The sequence below is a fragment of the Sciurus vulgaris genome (genome assembly GCF_902686455.1).
Source record: "Sciurus vulgaris genome assembly, chromosome: 14".
In the NCBI taxonomy this organism is placed as follows: Eukaryota; Metazoa; Chordata; class Mammalia; order Rodentia; family Sciuridae; genus Sciurus; species Sciurus vulgaris.
In genome coordinates, this window is record NC_136475.1 from 18,412,140 (window position 1) to 18,437,034 (window position 24,895).

At 38.0% G+C, this 24,895-nt stretch overlaps 1 long non-coding RNA gene across 1 annotated transcript in view; it reads right to left on the minus strand.

Annotated features, from left to right (window-relative positions):
* LOC306643627 overlaps positions 1 to 2,467 on the minus strand; it is a 152,312-nt gene extending 149,845 nt beyond the window's left edge. The window contains exon 1 of the long non-coding RNA XR_013759015.1: positions 2,452 to 2,467. This is a non-coding gene — a long non-coding RNA (uncharacterized lncRNA). The remainder of the gene's footprint in view (positions 1 to 2,451) is intronic.
* Between the last annotated feature and the right edge of the window lie 22,428 nt (positions 2,468 to 24,895).

Below are 24,895 nucleotides of genomic sequence, written 5' to 3' on the forward strand. Positions count from 1 at the left end.
GGTTGAGTTGCCCCTGCTTTGGAGACTGGTGCTGCCCAGGGAGACGACCTACTGTGTTCCTCAGAACTCATCCTTCTTCTGCTCAGGGATACACCAGCCTGGCCTGCAGGATTGTCACTCCTGCTGTGGCTGCTGTCAACAACTGCCCCACAGATAATGACTCTGCCTGACTTGGAAGTGGACTTTTATCTGCCTTTGAGCCATTTTGCTCCTGGCTCCCAGAAGCAACTCTGGGAAGCAGAGGAACACTCCAACAATTGCTGCATCCAGGTTGCAGTTAGCAGTCATTAACAGCTGACAAGGCAACACTGTCTCGGGGTGCAATCTCATTTGCTTCTTTTTCTCTGCTCTGCAGGACTCCATGGATGCACATTCACATGTCTGTGTGTACATATTTCAAAAGAAGCCCTGGGTAAACAGTGATTTGGCCCAGAATGGAACCGTTATGCTTGGGAAAATAGGCTTCCGTAGTTCAATAAAACTAATTTAATGCTTTTCCAAAGATGAAGTGAAATTGCTTCCAATGTTGGGAGTAAGGTTGGAAGAGAAGTTCTTCCTAACACAGGATTCTTTTCTGCTCCTATTGCATATTATGAAAGATTCACAGCCCTTTGCTTTAGAGTTTGATATCACAGATAAATTTTATGAGGGGAAAAAAACTGCACAAAAAATGGAATTTGTTTGTGCACACTGAATTGGACTGGAATTTAGCCTATTCCATATGATGAAAGATTCACAATCTTTTGCCTGCGAGTTTGCTATCACAGATAAATTTTCAGAGAGGGAAAAAGCTTACAAGAAAATGGAATTCGTCCTTACACACTGAATTGGGTTGGAATCTCACCACAATTCATCATTCATGAAACAACAAGCATTAATGAAACAAGTCCATTATTTGGAGGATAAGACATAATCCCAAATAATCATAAACATAATTCTCTAATCACGGAAACAATTAATTAGAGAATAGGTTTGTCTTTGGAACAATGTATCTGAATGGTTTTAAGTTAACAGAGATCAGAGTGAAAGAGAGGAATCAAAGACCTGAAAACGTGGTCACCCCATCAGTGTTTCTCAGAATCCACACCCCACACTTGGCCCTCTGCCTTGCTGGCCTCTGTAGTGGGGCATGGCAAACTACATATATACCACGGCCATAAACAAAAACCCAGCACTATGAAGGGGACTCGGAAATGCACTGTGTTTTGCTTAATATTGATGGTCCCCCTGGGTCTTTCATTTTTTGTTTCTTCCTGACTAGAATCCACCATTATGGAAGCCTTTCCTTCTTCCACCTCCCAGTGTTTTCCTTATTACCCTTACCAACTAACTATGGAGCCCAGGCTTTCCTCTTCTGACTAACCATGCAGATAGTCATGCAGCCACCAATCCCTCCAGCATATTCCCTGACCTACTGGGCAGGGCTGGTTGCAGATTCTAGACCTTCTCAGTCTAAGTTGCCTGCTATAAATTGAATCTTGAATGTTCCCCAAAAGTCCCCAGCTGTGACCCTATAGGAATGTGGTAAAACCTTTAGGAGGTGGGGCCTAGTGTAAGGAAGTTAGGTCATTAAGGGCATGGCCTTGAAACGGATATTGGTATACTGGCCCTTTCTTTCCCTCTTTTTTGCTTCATGGCCACCATGAAGTGAACATGTCTCTTCCATATGTTCCCACCTTGATGCACTGTGCCAATGCAGGCCCAAAGCAAGGGGGCCAAACCACCGTGGACTGGACTGAAATCTCTGAAACCATGAGACAAAATTAACCTTTCTTTTTTATGAGTTGATTACCTCAGGTATTTTTTCACAGTGCTGGAAAGCTAACATATTGTCCAAGTAGCAAAGCCCTTTGATGTTCAGCCATGATTATCAAGGTTATTATGATAGAATAAGACCAGTGTAAATGAGACTGTTCAGAAACTCACTATGGTCTGGGCCCTATAAGATGGGTAGGAAAAGGAAATTGCTATAGTAGTAAATATAAATCTATAGAGATAGTTAGTGGATATTCATATATAGCATCAAATTAGAAAGAGAAGTATGATATGTGACTGATCCAAAGATCTAGCAAAGAAAAAGCAGATACCAGTACCACCAAACAACAAGAACAGCACCACCCATGGTCTCTGTGACAATTTTAAAAGATGGCTTGACTGTTACTGTCTCACTTGAGGGAATATGGTATTGATGGTTTGGATCCCTACATATTTGTTTTTGTATAGCAAAAAAAAAAAAAAATATGTATTGAACACCAACTGTGTGTCCAGCATACTTTAAAATTATATGACAACACTACAGTCCATACTTGAAAATTTATAAAATCAATGAAAGTTATGTCACAAATCTAGGCAGGTGACAAAGTAGAGCTTTAAATCTGGTAGGTCTAAATTCAAAGTCAACGTCCTTGACAAGACAGCATCATAAAGTCTATATAGCACCTCGATAATTACCTCTTAGTGCTGGGTTAGGTGCATCAGAAACCAGACTTCCATTGTTGTTAGGTCATCATGGAATGATCTTCTTGGCAGATGAGTCTCCAGTGTGATTCACTGTGATCCAGCAAGGCACAGGAGACAGGTAACGAGTGATCTGGTTAGAAATCTTTTCTAATTTTCCAGTTCAACTGAGCTCCCAAATGTTTGGTTACCGAATGTTAGATCCTTAAGACTAAACAAGTTCATGACATTCCGTGAAGAGCTCTTTCCAAACATCCAATCAAGTATGCAGGATGGGATTTCACTTCTGAAACCAACTCTTAACAATTAGGGATGTTGGGAAGTCAAGTACCTCTTCCCACAGAACTAAAAAGAAAAGCAAGTAGACTTGACACCCTTGAGACAGGATCCTGTCTGTCATCCAAGTCCTCTTGGCCTCTGTCACTCTCCCCATCTGGAGCTGGGACTCCATCAGAGAGGCAGTTCCATGGGACTGCTCATGCCTAGCTAGGGTTAGTAGGAACCTGTCAGAGTTGCATGACTGACTCTCTAAACACAAATTTTCTTCTCATCCACCTCAGGTCCTAGAGACTCAACTCCGTGCTCTAAGCAAGAGGGACACTTTAAAGTCACCACTTGCTAACTGGTTGGGTTCAAATGAAAAGACAAATCCATGTTCTGCAGGTAGTCACGACTTTTTTAAAAAAATTTTTAAGATGTTGATAGACTTTTATTTTATTAATTTATTTGTATGTGGTGCTGAGAATCAAACCCAGTGCCCCACACATGCTAGGCAAGTGCTCTACCACTGAGCCACAACCCCAGCCCAACTCACTATTTGTGGCAATGACTTTAAAACTTATTGACACAAGTCCCCCTGCTGCATCCTCAGAGCAACCACTCAGAAACTCTGCTGGATGCTTGACATCTGCAGATGAGCTTAGCACAATAATAGCTGATCCAGCAGCTCTACACACCAAGCAGGGGATACTTAGAAGAAAGCCATCTATTGTCACCAGGAGCCACCAGTTCTGCCTCATGTGTTTCTTATTTATTTGGTGGATGCTTAAATCATCCTTTCATTCTTTTTTTTCTTTTAATTATTTTTTACTCGGTAAAAAGTACAATGTAAAATTTATCATCTTAGTCATTGTAACTGTATAGTTTCGGAATGTTTCCTATGTTTACATTATTGTGCAACAAAACTCCATAAATTTTTCATGCGCAAAAATGAAACTCTATAACTATTAAATGAGGGCTCCTCATTTCCCACAGCCCCTGGCAACCACCATTGTACTTTCTGTTTCTGTGAATTTGACTCTTCTGGATATATTATATAAATGGATCGGCACGGTATTTGTCTTTGGGGGTCTGGCTTATTTTACCTAGAATATTGTCCTCGAGGTTCGACAATGTCGAAGCATATGTCAGAATATCTTTTCCTTTTAATGCTGAATAAGAGTTTGTTGGGTGTATGTAACACATTTTCCTTATCTATTCATTCATTAATGAACTTTTGTGTTGTTTCCCCCTCTTGCTTTTGTGAATAATGCTGCTTTGAACATGGGTATGCAAATATCTTTTCAAGATTCTGCTTTCCACTTTTTTTTAAAGACATTCGCCTGTAAGTGGTATTGCTGGATCATATTATTATTATAGTTTGAGCTTTTTTGAGAAACTGCCATCCTTTCTATAATGGCATTTTTACATCCCCACCAGCAGTGCATAAATGTTCTGTTTTCTTCACTTTCTCAGAAACACTTGTTATTTTCAGGGCTTTTTTTGGTAATAGTCATCCTAAGAGTTGTGAGAGGATATCTCACTGTACTCTTGTTTTTGCATTTCCCTAATGGCTAGGAATGATAAATAACATTGTTTGTGCTCATTGGCCACTTAATATTATCCTTGTGCACATATCCATTTAAGCTCTTTGCCCATTTTCAAATTGGATTAGTTGTTTTTTCTTCCCTTTGTTGGAAAATTCTTATTGATATTTTTGTTACATAATAAGAAAGCAGAGCTTGGGAAGTTCCAATGCATGCATCACTAGGTATATTTCTGGATCAGGATCACTTGTATACAATTCTAATTGTTATCCTCACAACTTCAACTATCTAATAAATCAATCTCCCTTAACTTATCGTTGATGAACATTCACAGGAGAAGATAGGAAAATAGCTTCGGGTTTTGCTCAGACAGCCAGGCCTCCTGATGCACCACGTGAGTTCCATTGGAATTTGGAGTTATTTGTTTGTTCTGTTTTTCCCTCCTGCCCCTCAGGTCCTGATCCACCTGCTTCCCTCTCCCAGCCCCAAACTCCTAACTGATTCCTTTGAGCCCTAAATTTGTGCATGCACATTAGAAGAAAAGATTCTCCAGGTGTCCCCTGACTCTCAGAAACAAACATAAATTATCTTATGTTTTTGGTTTTAATGTCTTGGCTTTGAGTTTTAATACAAGATAATATTTGGTAATAAGCAAAACTAAGAGACAAACTGGGATAATTGTAGGAAATTTTACCCAGTCCTAGATACCTGTGCTCACATATCAGGGTGGTTAAATCAGCATTATTGAGTCTCCCTTCTCAGGTATTCCAGCTCCTTCCTCTTCCTCTCTTTGTTTCCAGCCCCATGATGAGGTGAATGGTGTTCCCTATCACATGCTCCTGCACTGAGGTGCTGCCTTGCCACAGGCTCCAAAGCAATGGGTCCAACTGATCTTGGACTGAAACCTCTAATCTATGGACCAAAATAAAACTTTTCTCTTTACAAGTCAATTATCTTCATATTTTGGAATAGTGAAGAAAATCTAACTAACACAGGCACCTTTCTATGGTACCGGAAGTGTCTAAGACATGTGATGCACCAAACTGATCCTGCTTGCTTTGGTTCCAATTGTCATTTTTATAAGATGGTGAGGTGCTAACTGACTTTTTGCTGAGAAGTTATCTTCAGATGTTGCTCACTGACTGACCCAGGCAGCAGCCCTCCACACTGCAGACCCATTATTCTTGGATTCATTTCTAAATATTAATATTAATAATTAATATTAAGCTCCCACCATATGTTAGACACCATAGTAAGTGCTGGAGATTCAAAAGGTCCTACGTCACAGGGGGTAGTTCTTGGATAAGAGAAATGATACCTTTCTGGTCCCCAAATAGAATTCCTTTGGTCTTTGGATTTCCCTAGTCCGATTTTTCAATTATTTCTGAAACTCTAAAATGGTTCTTACTCTTGAAGTTGTCTCCTGTGCAGCTGTCCTGGATGTGATCTTGGCTTCTCCCTCATATTTGTAGGCTGCTCCTTGAGTTTTATTTCTCTGCAATCTATGTGATATCCTGGGATTCTGATGGCTTTAATCAGTTTTCACAATCAGCTCACACATACTTCTCTCTCCTCATTTCAAAGCTCTCTCTTCGTGGGAGTTCTAAGTTCCTGTTTCAGGGCTGATGTGCATTCCAGTGCTGGGTTAATTACTAGAGCAGAAATAATGCAAGTCTATTGAGTCTGAAAAAGTATGCACTTCTTGATTCAAACTGCCAACTCTGCACATCTCCCTGGGCTCCCAAGGACTCTCCTTTCCACCTCGTTTCTCCTATTCAGTCATCTAGAGTTATCTTCAGAGGTTGGTAAAGACAGGATGCAGTAAACCAGTAGAAAAAAATGAGGCCTCATCTCAACAGGGAGGATTCATTCTGTAAAACATTGTCTACTTGTCCTAAAGAATGTATCTTTATCCATAAATCTTAAACCAAACTCCTATGACTCTGAGGGCTCCCCCAACAGTGATTAAAGTATAAGAATAATAGCCAGATATCATTTAGTGATGATGCTTGATTCCAAAGATAGTAGCAAGCCCTCATTCCCCTGTGATGAAAATAACTATCACATTTTGAGAGGAAGCATAAAAATGTTGGAATTTTTGATATGAAGGTTTCTTGAGACTGAGTGACAGGAGAGCTTCAGTACAGTTTGGAGTTCTCAGTTATTTAGAGAGATTTAAATACAGTTCTGTCCAGAAACAGACTGGTTCACCACTCATAATACATGCTAACTGGTTCAAAGCCATTGGACTCCATTTAGACTACTTGATTTTGTACCGTTGGAGTTTTAGGGATGAATTTTTAAATTGCTTAATATATTTTGATATTTTCATCCTATCCAGACAGGTTGCATAGCCAGAGGTAATTTTCCAACATGCTAAAGATTAATCTGACTTAATGAAAATTAATTGTTACCTGTCAGGGCTCTAAGCTGGACAGAAGTATAGGCTACAGAGAAATCTGAGAATGAAACATCTCTGCAGTAACCAGGTACCTTGAGAGACTTGGGGAAGAGCAGTGTCTCCTTCATATTCTGTTGATGTAGGTTCTGATTAAAGGAATTCCACAGGTGTGGTTGCTTCTGCATTGGTTCATCTGGGCAGTACAGAAAATTCATGGAATTCTGTGTGGATCATCCCTCCAGTGATATAGCTCTGGTTTAGTTTTAATCTCTTCAGAACTGCTTATTCCTGGCTCACTTTTCTTTCAGTAAGTTGGGATGTTTGCATCTGATTGTTTTTACTTGTTACTACATATTTGTGCATGAAATTTGGGTCTATATTTTCCCCAATTGGCAATAGCAAGGAATGAAACAATATCCATTGTCTTTATCATATGTGTGCAAAGAAAATTGGCACTCCATTTCCTCCAATTTCTCCACTTCCCTCAACAATTCTCTGACTTCATTACCATCATCTTGGATTTTAGACTCAAATTGTTACATGAGATCACGCAATTAAAGTTTTTAACTTATTATGAATAGACTAAAGTTTTTAACCTATTGTAAACTATTACATAATTTGTATTAATAAATTATCTTATTACTGATATTAAAGTATGGCATGCTTTCAAAAAACTTTGTCTTTGTACATTTTTTATTAGCATTTATATTTGATTATTTAACAGGTTTAATTTATTCCTGTTATGTTTTCAACTACTTTTCACCATTTGTGAATTAGCTGATTATTACTTCATGGGTAATAATTTGTTTTTCCAGGAATGGTTCATTGATAGTATGCTTTATGTACTTTCTAAAGCTTCTATTTTATTTTCACATAAATAAAAACTTGAAAATCTTTCATTGGGATAGATCAATTTAGAATGATAGGGACACTAGTTAGTATCAAAGAAAGTAAGACTAGGTCCAGAATGTTTAACCACAGTTGAATGCCCATAATTTGTTTGTGTGTGCATTCATTGCTTGGATTTTTTTTTTTTTTTTATCCCTCAGATTGAAAATTTTTACCTTTTTATTCATTTTAGTACTTTGTGAGACCCTGTATTTTCTGCACTTTATAAGAAAAAAGGCTTCTTTTATTAATTTGATAGTTCCATAAAATATTAAACTGTAGTCCCAGAATCAAAATGTCTCATCTTTGCATTCTCTTCCTCTCCTCTGAAGTTCATTTAAATATTTTAAATTCTCAAAATTTACCCTAGAAGTCATTTCACAATACTTTTAATGCAGAATTTGTGCTTTTTATTTCAACTTTCATCTGAACTTCTCTAATCTCAAATATATTTTTTACTTCCTCAAAATTAAGTTCTTCAATTTCCTTAGTGGGAGGACTAGTCAAAAATTTTCTACATTTCCCTTGTTTCTTAGGGCCATTTTTTCCCAGAGGAAAGTATTTATTCTGTTTCCCTCCCTTGAAATGGGTAAATAATGATTTTTTTTTTTTCTTCTATGTTCTTTCTCTTGTTGCAGAGGCCTATGAATGTCTATAATGTTTTATAATCAAGTAAGAATTGAGACAGAGTGTGTGAGCAATTGATTGGTTTGTCTCTGCAGACCCAAATGAAGTAGAAGAGTCTTGGGGGCCTGTTTTCTACTCATTCTGACTGGATTTTGGCTCCAGACGAATCCTATGGCCTGATCTATTGATAGTACCTGTGCTTTCTCTTTTGGTCTCCATCATAGGAGGTAGACTCGTAAAGTAGAAAGACTGACAAAGTTTACTAGGGATGTTCTTGCGAAAGTGAGCACTTGCAGAGAAGGGAATGGACAAATAAGAAAAGGAAGGAACCTGACAGACTGCTAGTGCTAAGTACTGTTCAAGGAATTTTCATGACTTTCACTCAGTTAATGCAGCAACCATTTCAGATTTATAAAAAATCACTACACTTTCTTTGTATATAAGAAGTCTGAGGCTTATAAAGTTCTGGTCACTTGTACAAGTTCTCACAGCTAATCAAAGGCAAACCTATAAGCTAAATCAGTTCTGTATTATTTATTTCTATATCACCCATTTGCAGAAGGGCTACAAGTTTAAAGCCTACCTTTCTGTTAATAATGTATTAACTAGCATTTTCTGAGCACGACCTATACAATGCACATTCAAGGAGAAATTTTGCAGAAATTATTTTATTAATAGATCTTTTTTCTAAAAACTACCATGGCTAAGCAGAGATAAGGGAATCTACATAGTGTGTAGAAATAATTCTAGCAAACTGTGCCTGTTCCAAGTTAGCAAATGTTTTCAGAAAGGACAATACAGTCATACCTCATTCATTCATGTATAATATGAATGTGTTATAAACTTAGCTATTCATCAAAATGAAAATGACCTGAAGGATGACCTATGTTACACAGAACTGGAGGAGTCAAGAGGAATTTATTAAGCAAAACTCAAAGTAGCAACAATCTTCTTTATATTATCTCTTTTAAAAATCTCCTTTTAAGATAGTACAAAGGAAGTCAGTTTGTTGAGAATTGGAAATTTTTCTTAGATCTTGTTTCCATTAAATTGAGTTTCCATGGTGCCCAAGTACCCGTATGCATGGCTTTGATTGTTTTCTTGTCCTTTTTTGCATTTTCCACAATAAACTATTACATTTATCACCATAAAAATAGGACTTAAAAGACAGAATATGGTTTTAGATTGTGTTTGAATTTTCCATTATCAAAATTTCTAATGAAATCATGCTCACAGTGAGTCATATCCTGGGTCATTCCACACTACCTTTTGAGTTACCATAGTTATTGATTCTATAACCAGCATTTTTCTGCATTTTAACATCTCTAAATTTGGAACATGAAATAAATTTCATGTCATAGTTAGATTGGCAGCATTTATTTTCTTTCTCAGCCATGCACAAAGTAATGATATGTCTTAAAATTGATGGCTTCTTAAAACTAATGAAAGATGGTTTGTATTTGAGAAATTTTCACCAAGCTTACCTTTTTTTTTTTAAAGGAAAGTGTCCCGCCCATGAATATTGATTTTGCTAACCATTCACTGCCTATATTAAGCCAATATAAAATTGGCCAGCACCTGACCAAGGTGTAAGTCCATTAATAAGCTGGCAAAAGTTGCATGACTTTACTCAAAGTAATGAACTTGGAAAATCGTAATCACTACCACTGAGTTAAAATCAGTCATAAAGATGGCTAACATTTACCTGGTATGCATCACTATGTGCAAATGGTACTTTGCATAGGACTCGTGCCCATTCTGATTTGTGGTGTCCATAGTTATCATTTATGAAATATTTAGAAGATGATCCCTTGTGTGCTGTTGGATATTGTCTGAGAATTATCCCTCATTTTTTTTCTCCTATTTTGTATGTTTGTATTTGGAATGCCTCCCAAAGTCTCACATGTTGAAGGTTTGGTCCCCAAAATAGCAAAGTTCAGAGGTGCAATGTTTGGGAAATGAGTACTCAGACCTCATCAGTAGATTAATCCATCGAGGGATTCACAATTTAATCAATTATTGGGAGGTAATGGAAACTTCTAGTTGGAGGAATGGGTTCACTAAGGCTGTTCCCTTGGAGGGTATATCTTATCCCTGGCCCCCTCCTTGTTCTCTCCACTTCCCAGGTACCAAGAAGTGAGCATCTTTGCTCTGCTACACCCTTCCATCATAATGTACTCTTTACCACACACCCAGAGGCTATGGAGCCAGCAGATCATGGGCAGAAACCTCTGAAACCATGAGCAAACTAACTCCCCTCCTTTTAAATTATCTATGTCGGGTATTTTATCACTGTGACTAAAAGCTAGCTAACACATGCTTATATATTCCTTTTTTCTTTAAGATCCTTAAAATTTTCCCTCCTCCTTGTAGTAGTAGCAGTCAACATTTGCAGTGTCCACAGTCCATGTTCCACCATCTAACCACCTATTTCAGAACTGAGGGCCCCAGCAACTCAGTCAGCAGTCTCCAATGTCTCCTGATCTCCCGTGACCTGACAGAAGCCCCCAGTACCTGCCTCTAAAGCTGTTCTGATGATGTTGTGGGCACCTGTTTTCCGTACTAAATATATTTCTGCTTGAAAGAACTCAGAGTAGTGTATTTGTTTCCTTTTGCCCCTGTAACAAGTTACCACAAACTTGGAGGTTTAAAACAACAAAAACGCATCCACTCATAGTTCTGGAGTTTGCAAATACCAAATCAAAGTGCTGAAAAAAAGCCATGTTCCTGCTCTGGGTCTCAGAGGGGAATTTGTTCCTTTGCCTCTTCCAGCTTCTTTTTGCTTGTGGTTACATCCTTCCAACCTCTGCATCTGTTTCAGCATCACCCCCTCTTCTGTGTGTTTGTCAGACCCCTCTCTGCCTCTCTTCTATATATATAAGGCATGTGTAAAGCCATGCTGATAATTCAGAACAATATCCTTAAGATCTTTAATTTGGTCACTCGGTCAAAGGTTCTTTGTATAAATAAGGTAATATTCACAGGTTCAAGGGACATGGACTTTTTCAGGGAGTTATGATCGGCCTACCATGAGTAGAATCTGTTTCCTCATCTGAATTCCGATTGATAGCATTCATATTACTTTCATAGGGTTGCTGTAAAAGAGATGTGCAAACTAGAAGGTTTAAAACTACATAGTTATTCTCTAATAGTTGTGGAGGCTAGAAATCCAAAATCAGGGTATCAGCAAGACCATGTGCCCTCCAAGGTTGTAAGGAAGAATCTTTACCTTCCCAGCTCTTTGTGGCTGCTGGTATTCCTGGACTGTGGATGTATCACTTTGATCTCTACTCACATCTTCACATGGTTAATTACTATCACTGTGTGCCAGTATCTAGATTTCCCTCATTATAGAAGGACATCAGTCTCTGGATTCAAGTCCACCCTAATTCAGTATGATCTCATTTCAAGCACTTTGCGTCAGCAAAAACACCACTTCTAAATTATGTCACATTAACAGGTCCAGGTGGACATAAGTCAGTTTGGTTGGATGGGACTATTTAACCTGGTACAATATGATTAAAAAAAAAAAAAAAAAAAAAAAAAAAAAAAAAAAAAACCTTATGTGGCCTTAGAACTTGGGGCAAACATTTTATGCCAGGGTAAAATGTAAGCAGTGAAAACTGTGTAGAGATAGTAAAAAATTAAAATAGCCTTGGTTCCTTTCAATTATCATGAAGCATGAAACATATTATTTCACAGTTTTCCTATGAGATTTGGTTACACATTATTTCACAGTTTTCCTATGAGATTCTGAGACCCTTAGAACATCTGATTCCAAACACTACCTCTGGCACTTACTAGCTGTGTGGTCTCAGTTAAGTCATCAATCTAATCATGATTCAGCAGCCTTGTCTGAAGGTTAATATGATAGCATCTGCCTGGTGGTGATAAATCAGTGTGAGGACCAGATGAATGCACACAGTAGGACCTACAGTCACAAAGTAAATATGCAGTAAATATTAGCTGCTATTATTGCTGTTATCCTTCTGCTGCTATTTGAAAATTACTTAATTTTCTTTCTTAAAATTTCTTTCTTATAGTAAAAGAAACTGACTAGATGACCAACAGATTACTAACCCCTATAGTCATTTCAGAGGCATAAAAACCAACATTTTGAATTATAAGATATGCTCACCATATTAGTGTATAATGATCTAAGATTTCTAAGCTGAAAGTAGCAGGTTGTGTGAGGTTGTGTGTGTACGTTTTGTGTGTGTGTGTGTGTGTGTGTGTGTGTGTATGTGCGCCTGTGCATGCGAAGTATATATCTGTGCCTTTTTATTTTAGGCAAAGGCTCAACGTGTGGGGCTCTGGAAGTTACCAGAAGGCACATGGGTCAGTGAAGATACCAAAGTGATGAAAGAGCTTGGAAGATTGAAGACACAAAACTTAAAGACCTTGTGCTGCCAGTTGCTTATCAATACCTAATGTTTATGTGAATAAGTGCTTCAATAAGAAAATATATCCACGCCCCTATTGGGTATGTCAACTAGATGTCATGACTTCTGCACTCTCATATTGATTTCAGCCACATCTTGAAGAAAAGAGAGAAAAGAAATCCAGAATGTGCTGTGAATTCCATCTCTGTAAATCAAGAGAGTAAGGAGGCACACTTACTCTCACTTTTCTCAAGGATTCAAAAATACAAACAGTAGTGGCAGGGTTAAGCCCTTTTCTCCTCTGTGCTCTGGGCAGCTAGCTGTGCTGGTGTCTCCTTTTCTTCCCATTATTCATGCGTGGAAAACACAGTTCTCTAAGACACTTTCTGAGGACTTCTTAGAAACTGTAAAAGGCTGTGTAGCCAATTTCACTTAGCTAAGAGGAACCAAAAATTATCTTTTGAGAGCTCCGACATTGCTAGATTACAAGCTATGTTGTCTGGTTAAAATAAGGAACAGTTACTGAGACAGCACTCTACCCCCACAGTAGATTTTCTTTCTTCTCTATTTGACCTAGAGACAAGTTCCTATGGGATATTGAAACAATATGAGAAGAAATTCAGAATCTTTTCAACATACTTTCCTACCTATGAAAATAGTCATTCCAGGAAACCTCAGAATACAAGTGATTTTTATTTTGGTACCAAATAAAAATTTCAAAACAAAACTATTTGGGTTAAATGTATAAAATTTGGTGTAAAAAGAGAAAAAAAGTGAAAAAAAAGTCTTGGGAATAATTCTAATTTGATCTCCCCTTTTCCATAGAAATGTAAGGCTTCATGGATATGACAGGAGAAATAATTCTTCACCAGCCTCAGCAGACAGAGGAGAATCAGGCTCTGGAATGCAAAGGAGAAGGTTTTCATTTGCACCCCTTCTCCCTGCCCCAAGGATCCCAAGCTAACTTTGAGTTACACACATGGAGAAGGAATAGGGCACACCAGTGAGACCAGAAGTGACTCATTCCAGAAAAGCAAGAAACTTCCAGTTACAGAATTGAACCATCTCTAATTGTCTGTTTCCTCCAAAACTCCTGTGAAAATGGCAGCTGGGTTGAGAACCCTTAAGAGATCTTTAAGCCACCACCCTCATAGATGGATTGGGCCATTATTGAAGAAGTGTGTAAGTTTTCAAGAGAGGGCATTCAGTCCTTTTTCTCTGACCTGAGAAGGTGCTATCTCACCATGGAATGTCTTCTGCCATGTCATAACACAGCAGGAAGACCTGCCGGGCCCTCGATCTTGGACTTCCCCACCTCCAAAATCATGAACCAAATAAACTTCTATTGTTTATAATATACCCACTCTGTGTGATACTCTATTTTAGAAACATAATGTAAAAACAGACTAAGACATCAAGTCCACAGATGTCTGAGAACTTCTCTCCTACTTGGGGACTGGTGATTATCATTTCTTTGTAAACTTTTGTCCTGATAATTTCCCATATCACACATTTCTATTTTCCTTGTTCTTTTCCCCATGATGGAAGCCCCATTTGGCAAATTATTAGGTGTGTAAAGTGCGGGTAGACTGCTGGAATACATCATGTCCTCAAGAGAGAGAGAAAGTTGAGGACAATGATAATTGCAGTTTTCATACCTTGGAAATATCAGTGGCTTGGTAAGCTCCATATCGGACTAGGATTTCAATCTGGTCTTTGTCACAAATTTCTGAGTTACCGTTTTTTATCCTGTTTAAATTAAGAATACTGCCTCTGCTTGGATTTATGTGGATGAACAAAATAAGCAATATAGCATAGTACCAAGTACAGTTGGACCTCAATAGATGCCCCTGCCTTCTATCCTGAGCCCCAGGCCAACTCCACCACATGAACATCTCTGGTATTTCAATCCAGCATGGAATATCTAGTTGCTAATGAGCTAAAATAAGTAAGGAGACATAAAATGTGAATGAAAGAGGAAGAAAATTATATGAGTGAGTTGCTATAGTTTGAGGAACTTTATCATCTCAAATTCAAGTTGTTACACATAATTTGTCTACCATTCCAAGCTTTTTAAATCCTTTAATGGAGGAACTCTATAATTATTTTCACATCAAGAATCACAACACTACCCAGCTGTGGATCTTTAATAATTGCTTCTTATTGGACCAGGTCATAAATGCAGATGTGCAGCTTGCGTGCAATAAACATGTTCATGAAAGTTCTATATGATTTTTATATTTTACTGATACTTTGGTATTCACTGTATAAATAAATGCCATTAAATTGTTTTAGAATATAGGAGATCATTTATTTACCCACATTTCCTCTAATACCAGATTTTTGTTGGAAGTTCGACTCTATTATATATTATCATCTTTCAGTTTTGGTGAATTTTTTATGTAAGAATGGGAAACAGACTTTATACAGAGAAGTAACTTTCTAACATCATAAAAGAATGCTAAGAACCTAGTACAAAACCCACCTCAGAATCTTTTGACTTGGGATCTACTTGCCTCCTGAACCATTTCCTAATCTGTTTCATCTTTGTGATTGCTAATGCTATGCCGGTATGCAAATATCAACCCATGCTGTTTGTTGATTCAAACAGTCAAAATAAGTATAATGGGAAAACGGCAATATTTAAATTTTGTTCACTTTATTTAACAGAGTTCATTTTAAATTTTAACCATCACCAGGAGTAAAGGGGTAAAAATGACAGCAGGCTTGCAATTTGATTAATTTTGTTTGATGGCTTAAATTAAGGATTAATCCAGTTCTCTCTTGATAAATATGCAGAGAAGATTATGAGATGACACTGGTTTTCCCATGTCTTTAAATCAACCTGTCTTATTATTATTTTAAATAATGTGCTAAAAAGACTTAGATTTTTCAATCAGTCATCATTCTCTTTGCTAACTTGATTGGGAGGGAAAAAGAGACATGGTGCTATTTCTAATTTACTTTTCTTTATTTTGATACATAGTTTGGATTGGAATAATTTGGACTAAGTCCATCAGTACAGAGAATGATAGGAGATAGCAAGAGCGCATGTGAGAGAGAATATAAATTTCTTGTTTCTGGAATACTCATCCCTACACTGGCAGGTCCTTTATTTTGGTGTTGGGCCACTTTCAGGTACTTTCAGATCTCCATGGTTGAAGTGTTTATGTCTAAAGCTGTGTAGTCAATCAGTTGTCACTCCCTGCAGATGACAGTAACTCTTGTAAAAGCATTTTATCTTCACAAGTTTGTGTAAGAGTAGGTCTTTGTTTTCCATCTATTCAAAATGTCTTCTTAAATTTCCTTTTTATCTTTCTCTGTATCTTGTTTAATTAAAGACTCCAGTAGTAATTAAGAAAAGCTAGACTGTTTCATATTTCAAACAACTTCTGGTGATTGTGTGTCATGGGTGGTTTTAATGTCTCCAAGCAGTTCAGGATAAGATTTCTCCTTGCTTTCTACCCTCAGCAGGAGTTATGTAAGCCCCTACGATATGCCAGACATTAGGCGTATGGTCATTAGTAAGAAAGTCTTCTAACTTTCAAAATTGGTCACAGTTGAATGAGTAAGAGATAAAAAGTTACAATACAATATGACAAATCCTAAAGTCAATTTGCTATGGTCTGAGTGCTCTCTAGGTCCACGTCTCTCAGCAACAGTGCTGAGAGACGGGACCTTCAACAGGTGATCAGGCCGTGAGGGTTTTTGAATGGATTCATGCTAATGAACTAATTGTGTTCATTGTTGAGAAGCGGGTTTGTTATAAAAGCATGTCCAGTCTCCCCACCCACCATCCACGTGATGCCTTCCACCATGTTGTAATCCAGCAAAAATGCCCTCACCAGGGGTGGCCCTTTCTTCTTGATCTTCCCAGACTCCAGAACAATAAGCCAAATAAATTTTTTGTGTATACTAAATCACCCAGTCCGTTGTGTTCTTTCATCTGAGCACAAAGTAGAATTAGATGCCAGGTGTTCTCCAAATACTGAGAAGGCAGCAATGAAAAACAATTAATTGAAATATTATTTGCAAGTAACATCTAGCCTGAATTTTAAAGGATCTAGAAGGATTTATCAAATGGGAAGGTTGAGGAAAATGCATCAGGCTTTCTGTGGTATTAAAAAAAAATTGAAAAGATAAGTTTATTAAGTGGAAACTAAAGTCACCTTCGAATGAGAATTTGGAATCAATCCTCTTAAAAGCGGGAATATAAGTACAACTGCATCTCATTTTTCCCTTATGTAGCATGTCTGCACATAAGGAAGGATTAAAAATGAGACTTTCTTATAAACCTAAGTGAAGTATAAATCCTAGATTCTCTGAGTTTCAAAAGATTAACATTTTATAGAAATTGTTAACATGCACAAAAACCAAGTTGTTGATGCTCAAAAAATGAATAGACAAGTGTTTTTGTTTGCATTTTCTCATCCTTTCAGTCATTGGTAAATGTTAAACTGCCACACCCAGGTTGCTATGGTAACATTCAACATTTAAGATGAAAGTTGTAGAGAAAAATTCAAAAGAATGTTCTTCCACTGTAGCAGGAATTTAATTTTTATTAAGGTGTCAGGAATTGACAATATGTTATAATAATGAGTGAAACTCAGAAGTAAATCCATTGCTGGAAGAGTAAGCCATGTGCTGTAGTCCTTCAAATCAAGACCAGTTTGAAAGTAAAGTAGTGATGATAGCAATAATAACAAATAGACAGCATGTTATGTGCCAGGCCATGTGCTGAGTGCTTTACTTGGATAATTTATTCTCACAATCTGTGCAAACTGCTGGCATTACTACCCTGAAATTTACTAATGAGGGAACAAAAGCCAAAGGTGAGCAAAATTCAAACCAAACACTCTGACTCTAGGGTTCAAGGTATGACCCCATGACAAAATTCAGCTTCTGCCTACAAACGAAATACCATTAATTTTAGTATACCATGATTTTAATATGAATTAATAACATAATGTAGCCACCAAACAGAGCTAACGTAGTTATATATCATATTAATAATGGAAGTTGAGCAACCATAATTCAAAAATTCAAAATTCAATTGCCCAAATTTCCAAAATGCATTAAGCACCAACATGACACTGTACATGGACAATTCCGTACCTGATCTTACGAGACAGGTCACTGTCAAAAAGCAGGTGCTCTGAGAACATTCTGTAAACTTACTTTCAGGCTATATAAATTTGGTTCAGGTAACATAAGTGAACTTTGTGGTTTGACTTGGGTCTGATCCCCAACATATCTCATTATTTATATGCAAATATTCTAATACAGAAAAAAAATCTAAAATCCTAAACACTTCTGATTCCAAGTATTTTAACTTAAAAAAAAAACACTGTATTTGTAGCAGTAGTAAATACCAGGCCAGAATATTTGTCTAATCTAATTTGGGTTAATCTTCCTCATCTATTTGTGAACAGGATCAAAGTTGAATTATCTTCGGTTCTTAGAATTTCATTTTAAGTCTTTATGGCATGCTTACCTACTTAAACATAGCTCCTTAGATAAACTGCTAGTTACAGGTAGGATATACCTTATCCTGCCCAAACATCCCCCCCAAACACCAATTTGAGACTGAGTCACTGGTGAATGTCGCCATGTGAACACCTGTGCTCATGCAGAATCCTCAGGCCACCTGTCACTGGTTCTCATACACTCATATTCCATGGTCACTGCAGGAAAGCTTCTTATTTCCTTTCCCTGGAAACCTAATTTTGTATTCCTCTTTCTGACTGCTTTACATTTCCTTCTCCCATCCTCCCAAGAAGACCACCCTCCACAAACCAGAACTATTTCTAAACTGCTCCAAGTCCACTTCAACACCATGACGGCCTCTCTCCCCTCTATCCCTTGCCTGTCACTCTTTATCTGGGGGGATGTCAGGCATGGTCTGATCTCCTGATATCAACTTCTCTAGAAGTTCTGCTTTCTCAAATCTGTCCTCTTTTCCTAGAATTAAAAGCACAAGTTCTATGGAAAAACTTAAAGGTTTTTACGACTGTTAACTCACAGCAGTCCCATCAATATTACTGGATGGCACAGAAGTCACATTACTTTCCCCAGACCATCACTTGATACCAGAGCATGAAGAGGCAATGGGAGAAAGGAAGCAAGAAGGCAGGTGGAATGTGGGGCTCAGAAGGTGAGGCCCCCCAGTGGGACTCCAGGTCTAAGAGGACCCTAGAGCAGGTCTGCGTACCCAGGGAGTAACTAGCATCTGAGATTATTTAAAACTGTGGTAGGTAAAACAGAAAAAAGAAAAAAGAAGAAATTTGTATCCAAAGTCAAAATATGTTAATCATAAAGAAGAATGAAATTATGATATTTGCTGGTAAATGAATGGAACTGGCAAAAATCATACTGAGGGAAATAAGCCAGACTCAGAAAACCATGGGTCAAATATTTTCTCATATGAGGAAGCTAGATCGAAATGAAGTGGAGAAAGTGGGGGGGATCCTGTAAAAATCATCAAGAGATCAGTGGAGTAGAGGAAGGGGATTGAGGGGCAGTGAGGAGGGAGGAGAAAATGGAGGAATGGGAAATGAAACTGGCGGATCTCTGCTATGTACACATGTGAATATACCATGGAGAATGGCACCTCCAGGTGTATCTATAATGAACTAATTTTTTAAAAATATATAAATAAATAGAAGAAAGAATGGTACAATAGAGGAAAGGGAAGAGGAGAGGGACATAGGGAAGGAAAGGGAAAGTACTGGGAACTGAACTGGAGCAAAGTGAATTTCATGAGTGTATAATTATGTCAAAATGAGCCCCAATATTATGTATAACTATAATGCACTAATAAAAAGTGATATTACTCAAAGGATGAGAAATAAAATTTCTATCATTGCTAATTGGAGGAAATAATACAACTCCATGAAAGTTCTTAACTCTTAATATTTTTCTCCAGGGGCAGTTGGAAAAATAAAAGTTATTCTATTCCCCACCTCTCAAAAAAAACGTTTTTAGTATTTTATATTAGAAAATAAGAAATGAGTCAAAAGCATACACACACACACACACACATACACACACACACACACACACACACAATTTCTTACTCTTGAAACACCTACTGAATGGAACTTCTATTCACCCAGGCAAAATGCAGACTCTTTTTAAAATGAATATGAATTTCAGATATTTAAAAAGGCTTTGAAGCTGGGATTTGTTTCTTAATGATGTGGACATGAATTAACTTACTTTACAGCTGTGGGAGGGCTTTCTGTACCCAGCATGGTATATCAGAAGCTGGGAAGTTATCACTCCCATCCTTAATCAAGACAAAACCTGGATGAACTGAAATCAGCAACTGTCCTCGAAGTCACCTATAAAAGGGCAAACTGCTGTCCTCAAATTTGTAAGATGCAGTTGCAGATGCGGATAATTACTAGTTACCAGCACAGAAGCCCAGAAATGGGCACTTCCCTAGAAACTTGTTCTAAGGGGTAGGAAAACATGCCCAAATGATGGCAATTTGAGAGTTAAAACTTCCACCAGATGGGGATCTCAGTGATATCTCAAACTTTTAGTAGTTTTTACTTTCAGAATCCTTATCGGTTCTTAAACAAATAGGAGGGGGAAAATTATCATAATAAAACTTAGAAAAACAATTTTTAAAAATTTTTAATTTGTTCTAATAGGTTACACATGACAGTAGAATGCATTTTGACACATTGTACACAAATGGAGCATAACTTCTCATTCCTCTGGCTGTACATGGTGCTGAGTCCCAACAGTAGTGTATATACATGTATATAGGGTAATAATGTTCATCTTATTCCACTCTCCTTCCCATCCCCACTGCCCCACCTCTCCCCTCACTCTCCTCTGCACAGTCCAAAGTTCCTTCATTCTTCTTACCCACCCCCCACTATACATCAGCATCCACTTAAAGAAAACATTCAGCCTTTGCTTTTTGGGGACTGGCTTATTTCACTTAGCATAATATTCTCTAGTTCCATCCATTTACCTGCAAATGCCATAATTTCATTCTTCTTTAAGGCTAAGTAATATTCTATTGTGTATATGTACCACATTTTCTTCATCCATTCTTCTGTTGAAGGGTATCTAGGTTGGTTCCATAGTTTAGCTATTGTGAATTGAGCTGCTATAAATATCGATGTGGCTGTCACTGTAGTATGCTGATTTTAAGTCTTTTGGATATAAACCGAGGGTGGGATAGCTTGGTCAAATGGTGGGTCTATTCCAAGTTTTCTGAGGAATCTCCATACTGCTTTCCAGAATGGTTTGCAGTCCCACCAGCAATGTATGATTGTTCCTTTTCCCCCACATCCTCACCAATATTTACTATTGCTTGCATTCTTGATAATTGCCATTCTGACTAGAGTGAGATGAAATCTTAGAGTCATTTTGATTTGCATTTCTCTAATTGCTGGAGATGATGAACTTTTTTTTTATATATTTGTTGATCAATTGTATTTCTTCTGTGAAGTATCTGTTCAGTTCCTTAACCCATTTATTGATTGGGTTATTTGTTTTCTGGTGTTAAGTTTTAGGAAAAAAAATTATTGTATTAAGCATAACTCATTGAGGTTTCACCAGAGCCTGATCAATATGGCCAAAGGGACATATCAACTCCACCCCACTACCTGGAAAGGGTGGAAGGTGGCAAATCTGAAAGCGATGGGTAAAGCTCACAGCCTAAGGTATGGGATCATTAGTATACATATAAATACAAAAAAATTCTTCTGCCCCACGCCTCACTGCCCTGTCAATAGAATTCCTAAGTAATACTGGGGCAATGCAACCAAAGAAGCTCTAAAAATATTCAGTAAAAACACAGGAAACAAAAACATGCCTCTGACATCTGTAGTGATAGCAAATATTAAACACATCCTAATATCAAAGCATATAAATCTTTCCAGTAAGGCTTCAGTTACCTCAATCCCTTTCACCTTTCAAAAACATTTTTTTACAAGGCACACTACAAGATGACAAAAACAAAACAAAACAAAAATTACATAGTCTGGAGAACAGAGCAATCGCCAGAACCATACTCACCTATAGCAAAGATATTGGAACAACCAGACCTAGAATTTCAAGTGAGTCTGATTAATATGCTAAGGGAGGTAATGGAGAAAGTTGACACTGTGAAAGAACAGAAGCTAATGTAAGCAGAGAGATGGAAACTCTAAAACAGAATCAAGAAGACAGGCTAGAAATAAGAAAGAGAAATGAGTATCTTTGATGAACTTATCAATAAATTAAACACAAAGTGGGGGGGGGAAATCACAGAAGTTTCCTTAACTGACAGGCAGAGCAGAAAGAATGAATAAGATAGATGAGAACATCAAGAAATCTGGGAGAGAGACAAAAGACGTCACATACACAGAACAAATGCATGATGCTAATAATAAGGTGCTAACATTAGGGAAAAGTGAGATAGAGGTGCAGCTGGGAACTCTCTATACTTTACATTGAATATTTTTAAAAGCCTGAAACTGTTGAAAATATAAAGTCTATCAACTTAAAAAAAATAAAGTCAAAGATTAGAAATTTCAGTGCAAATAATACATAATTTGTAAATGGAATGACTTGATGACTGAAATAACAGCACCTAACCCGAGGAAGTCTAGCTTCTGTAGAGATCTTGGTCAGGCTGGCCAACTCATCTGGCTGGACTCAGCATGGGATAGATGGCTTTTCCTGACACCGAGGCTATTCCATCCCAGATGCCGGACGTGAGAAGACAGTCTTGTCAAAGGGAGCGTCAGCGATTCGATGTGAGGGAGACCAGCTCTTCTCACGAGAAATGCAAAGATGCTCTGGAGGGAAGGCTGGAGATTTGAAAAGAGAAATATGATGAGCAACAGAAACCCAAACCCAAGAGCAGAAGAACTGGCACCTCGCCTCGGGGAGCCTTTTCCCCCTTTTCTTTTTTCATTTGCTTTGGTTCTAGTCCCAGCAAATCCTTTTGCCAGATAAAGCACTGGAGTCGAGAAAGCAGCATTTCAGCAGCGTTATTGAAAAATGTTCTTTCCTACAGCCAAAACTGAGGCAGAAGTGCCAAGACTTTTACACCCAAAGGAGAACTGACTCAGAGCCAAACATGTGCCGGGTCTGTTTGCTAGAAGGGTGGTGAAGAGAAGAGAAAGAAAACTCACATGAGAGAAAATGACAGCAGACAACGCAGTTGCAAAAGAGAATTTGCAATATTAAACTCGTTACTGGGGAGAAACTTCAGAAAAGATAAGCTGCCGGGATTTCAAGTAAAAAGCTTAATGCATTCCAGCTGGCAGTTCCCCCGAGGCCCAAGATGTCCTGTTTCCCTCTCTGCAGCAGCTGTCCCCAACCACAAAGGCCCAGTGACTAAAAGAAGTGAGCACATAGAGGCTTCTTGTCAGAGTTCACTTGTGTCTTTGGCCTCTTCTAATTTCTTTGGCCTGAAACGTATTTAGGACTCATTTGTAATTAGCCAGGCGAAGGGAATTAAAAGGAGAACTTTGGAAACCAAACCCTACTGATTAGCATGCCTTGACTGGGCTTTTGGCAGGATTGAGAGTGTCCTCCGTTCACTTAAGGAATGGCATAAATGCTGAGAGCAAAACCAAAGAAAACCTGCTTTAATTTTCAAGGAAAAGACATCCACTTAGTATCACTTCGGTGCTCAGAGAAAGGGGAAGAAACTCTGGTAGAATCAAGTAGCAAAAATGTAATCTCATAAGTAATCCATGTTGGGATATTCTAATATTCACTTAGATTGGGGAAATGTGTGGAGAAGTACAGAAATAACTATACAGAAGGCACAGGAAGAGAGAGAAATAAATAAAAGATCTATTGAGCCACAAACTAATCAAGTGTTTCTTTAAAAATAAAAAAAAAAAATAGAGCGTAGGTAATATTTCTGCAAAATTTTAAGAATGCTTTCTCTTCTACTCAACTTCTGAATGGCAGTTTGCCCTCCTTGTTTATAGATACCTGATCCCCCTCGTAAGATATGCGGGCACCTTCAGAGAACGGTGGCAGATTTTTCACAGCACTTGCTTAAATCCACTTTGGATAGAAAGTCTTGAATGTGATACCTGCATGATATTGAGGATCCTGGGTGGAAGCCCTTCAACCTGGTCCAAGAAAATAAATAAATAAATAAACCCACCTGCATGCACAGGTCAGTTGCCAGTTCCACCCCCTCCATGAGAGAGCATGCGTCTTCTCAAAATCCTCTGATCAGAGGAATTAACATGCCTCCCAAAGTTTCCTCCTAGGAAAAGCCAGCCAGAATAAAGCATTGAAGAGGTTGGTAAGCCAGGCCCATTTTTCTATCCCCACAGCATGCCAATCATTGAAAAATGAATTTTTGCAAGAAAGAGTTTGCTCACAAGGTGAGCAAGCACTGGGATAGGAGGGAACTCAAGTCTCAAATCTGCATCCCTGAAGGTAGAGTTTGGGGATATTTATGAGATAAAGAAGTAGGGTGAAAGGTCATCAGAGATGAAGTCAACAGTGGTCTTCCCATGTGCAGTCACTCTTCATGACTTGTTCATGGGACATGTGTTCAGAAAATGGTCTCAATAGTATGATCTGCAGATGGTGTTTCTAGCCCCCTGGTGTCAAAAATTCACCCCCCAAAATTGTGCAAGTAAACAGGGAGCGATTTTGACAAAGGGTCCTTCAAGTTCTTGAAAATTAACCTAGGCGACCATTATCATCCTGACCACATGTCAGGGGTGTCATTTACAGTAGAGCTAGTGAAAGGTCAATAACATATTGCTCAGCTATGTGACCTCAGAATTAGTGATTTTTAATAGCTAAAAGTATGTGAAGTTAGAGGGTTTATTTAGGGTTTCTCTCAGTTTCATAAATGTTGTCCATTAGGAACCGAATGTGTCCTTTAAAACAGTCCCCAAAGCAAATCTAACAACATGTTACCACTTCATCTGTTCACATCCCTTCCTCTTTTCTATGTGACTCTTTCCCCTCTTCTATCCCCCTTCCCTCTCTCTGATGAATCTGCATCATCTTCTTTTCCTGTATAATCTGATATAAGAATCAGATTTGGAAGAAGGAAAGAATTGCTTGGCAGAATGAAATTCTGGAACTCTTTCCAAATTAGGAGGCTCTTGGAGAGTGGATCTAATCCTACAGATTGACAGATAAAGAATGACTCACAGATCTAGGCTAATTGCTTATGAATTGCTTCATCATACCAGCCACCATACTGATGCACAAAATGATCTTTTTCCAAAGTAATATATTATTCATTGCACTAGTGTTGACAAAATAGTGTTGGCTTATAGAATTGAAGTATCGGGATCACTTAATCTAGAATTCCACTAAAGGGCAGATACAATGAGAAC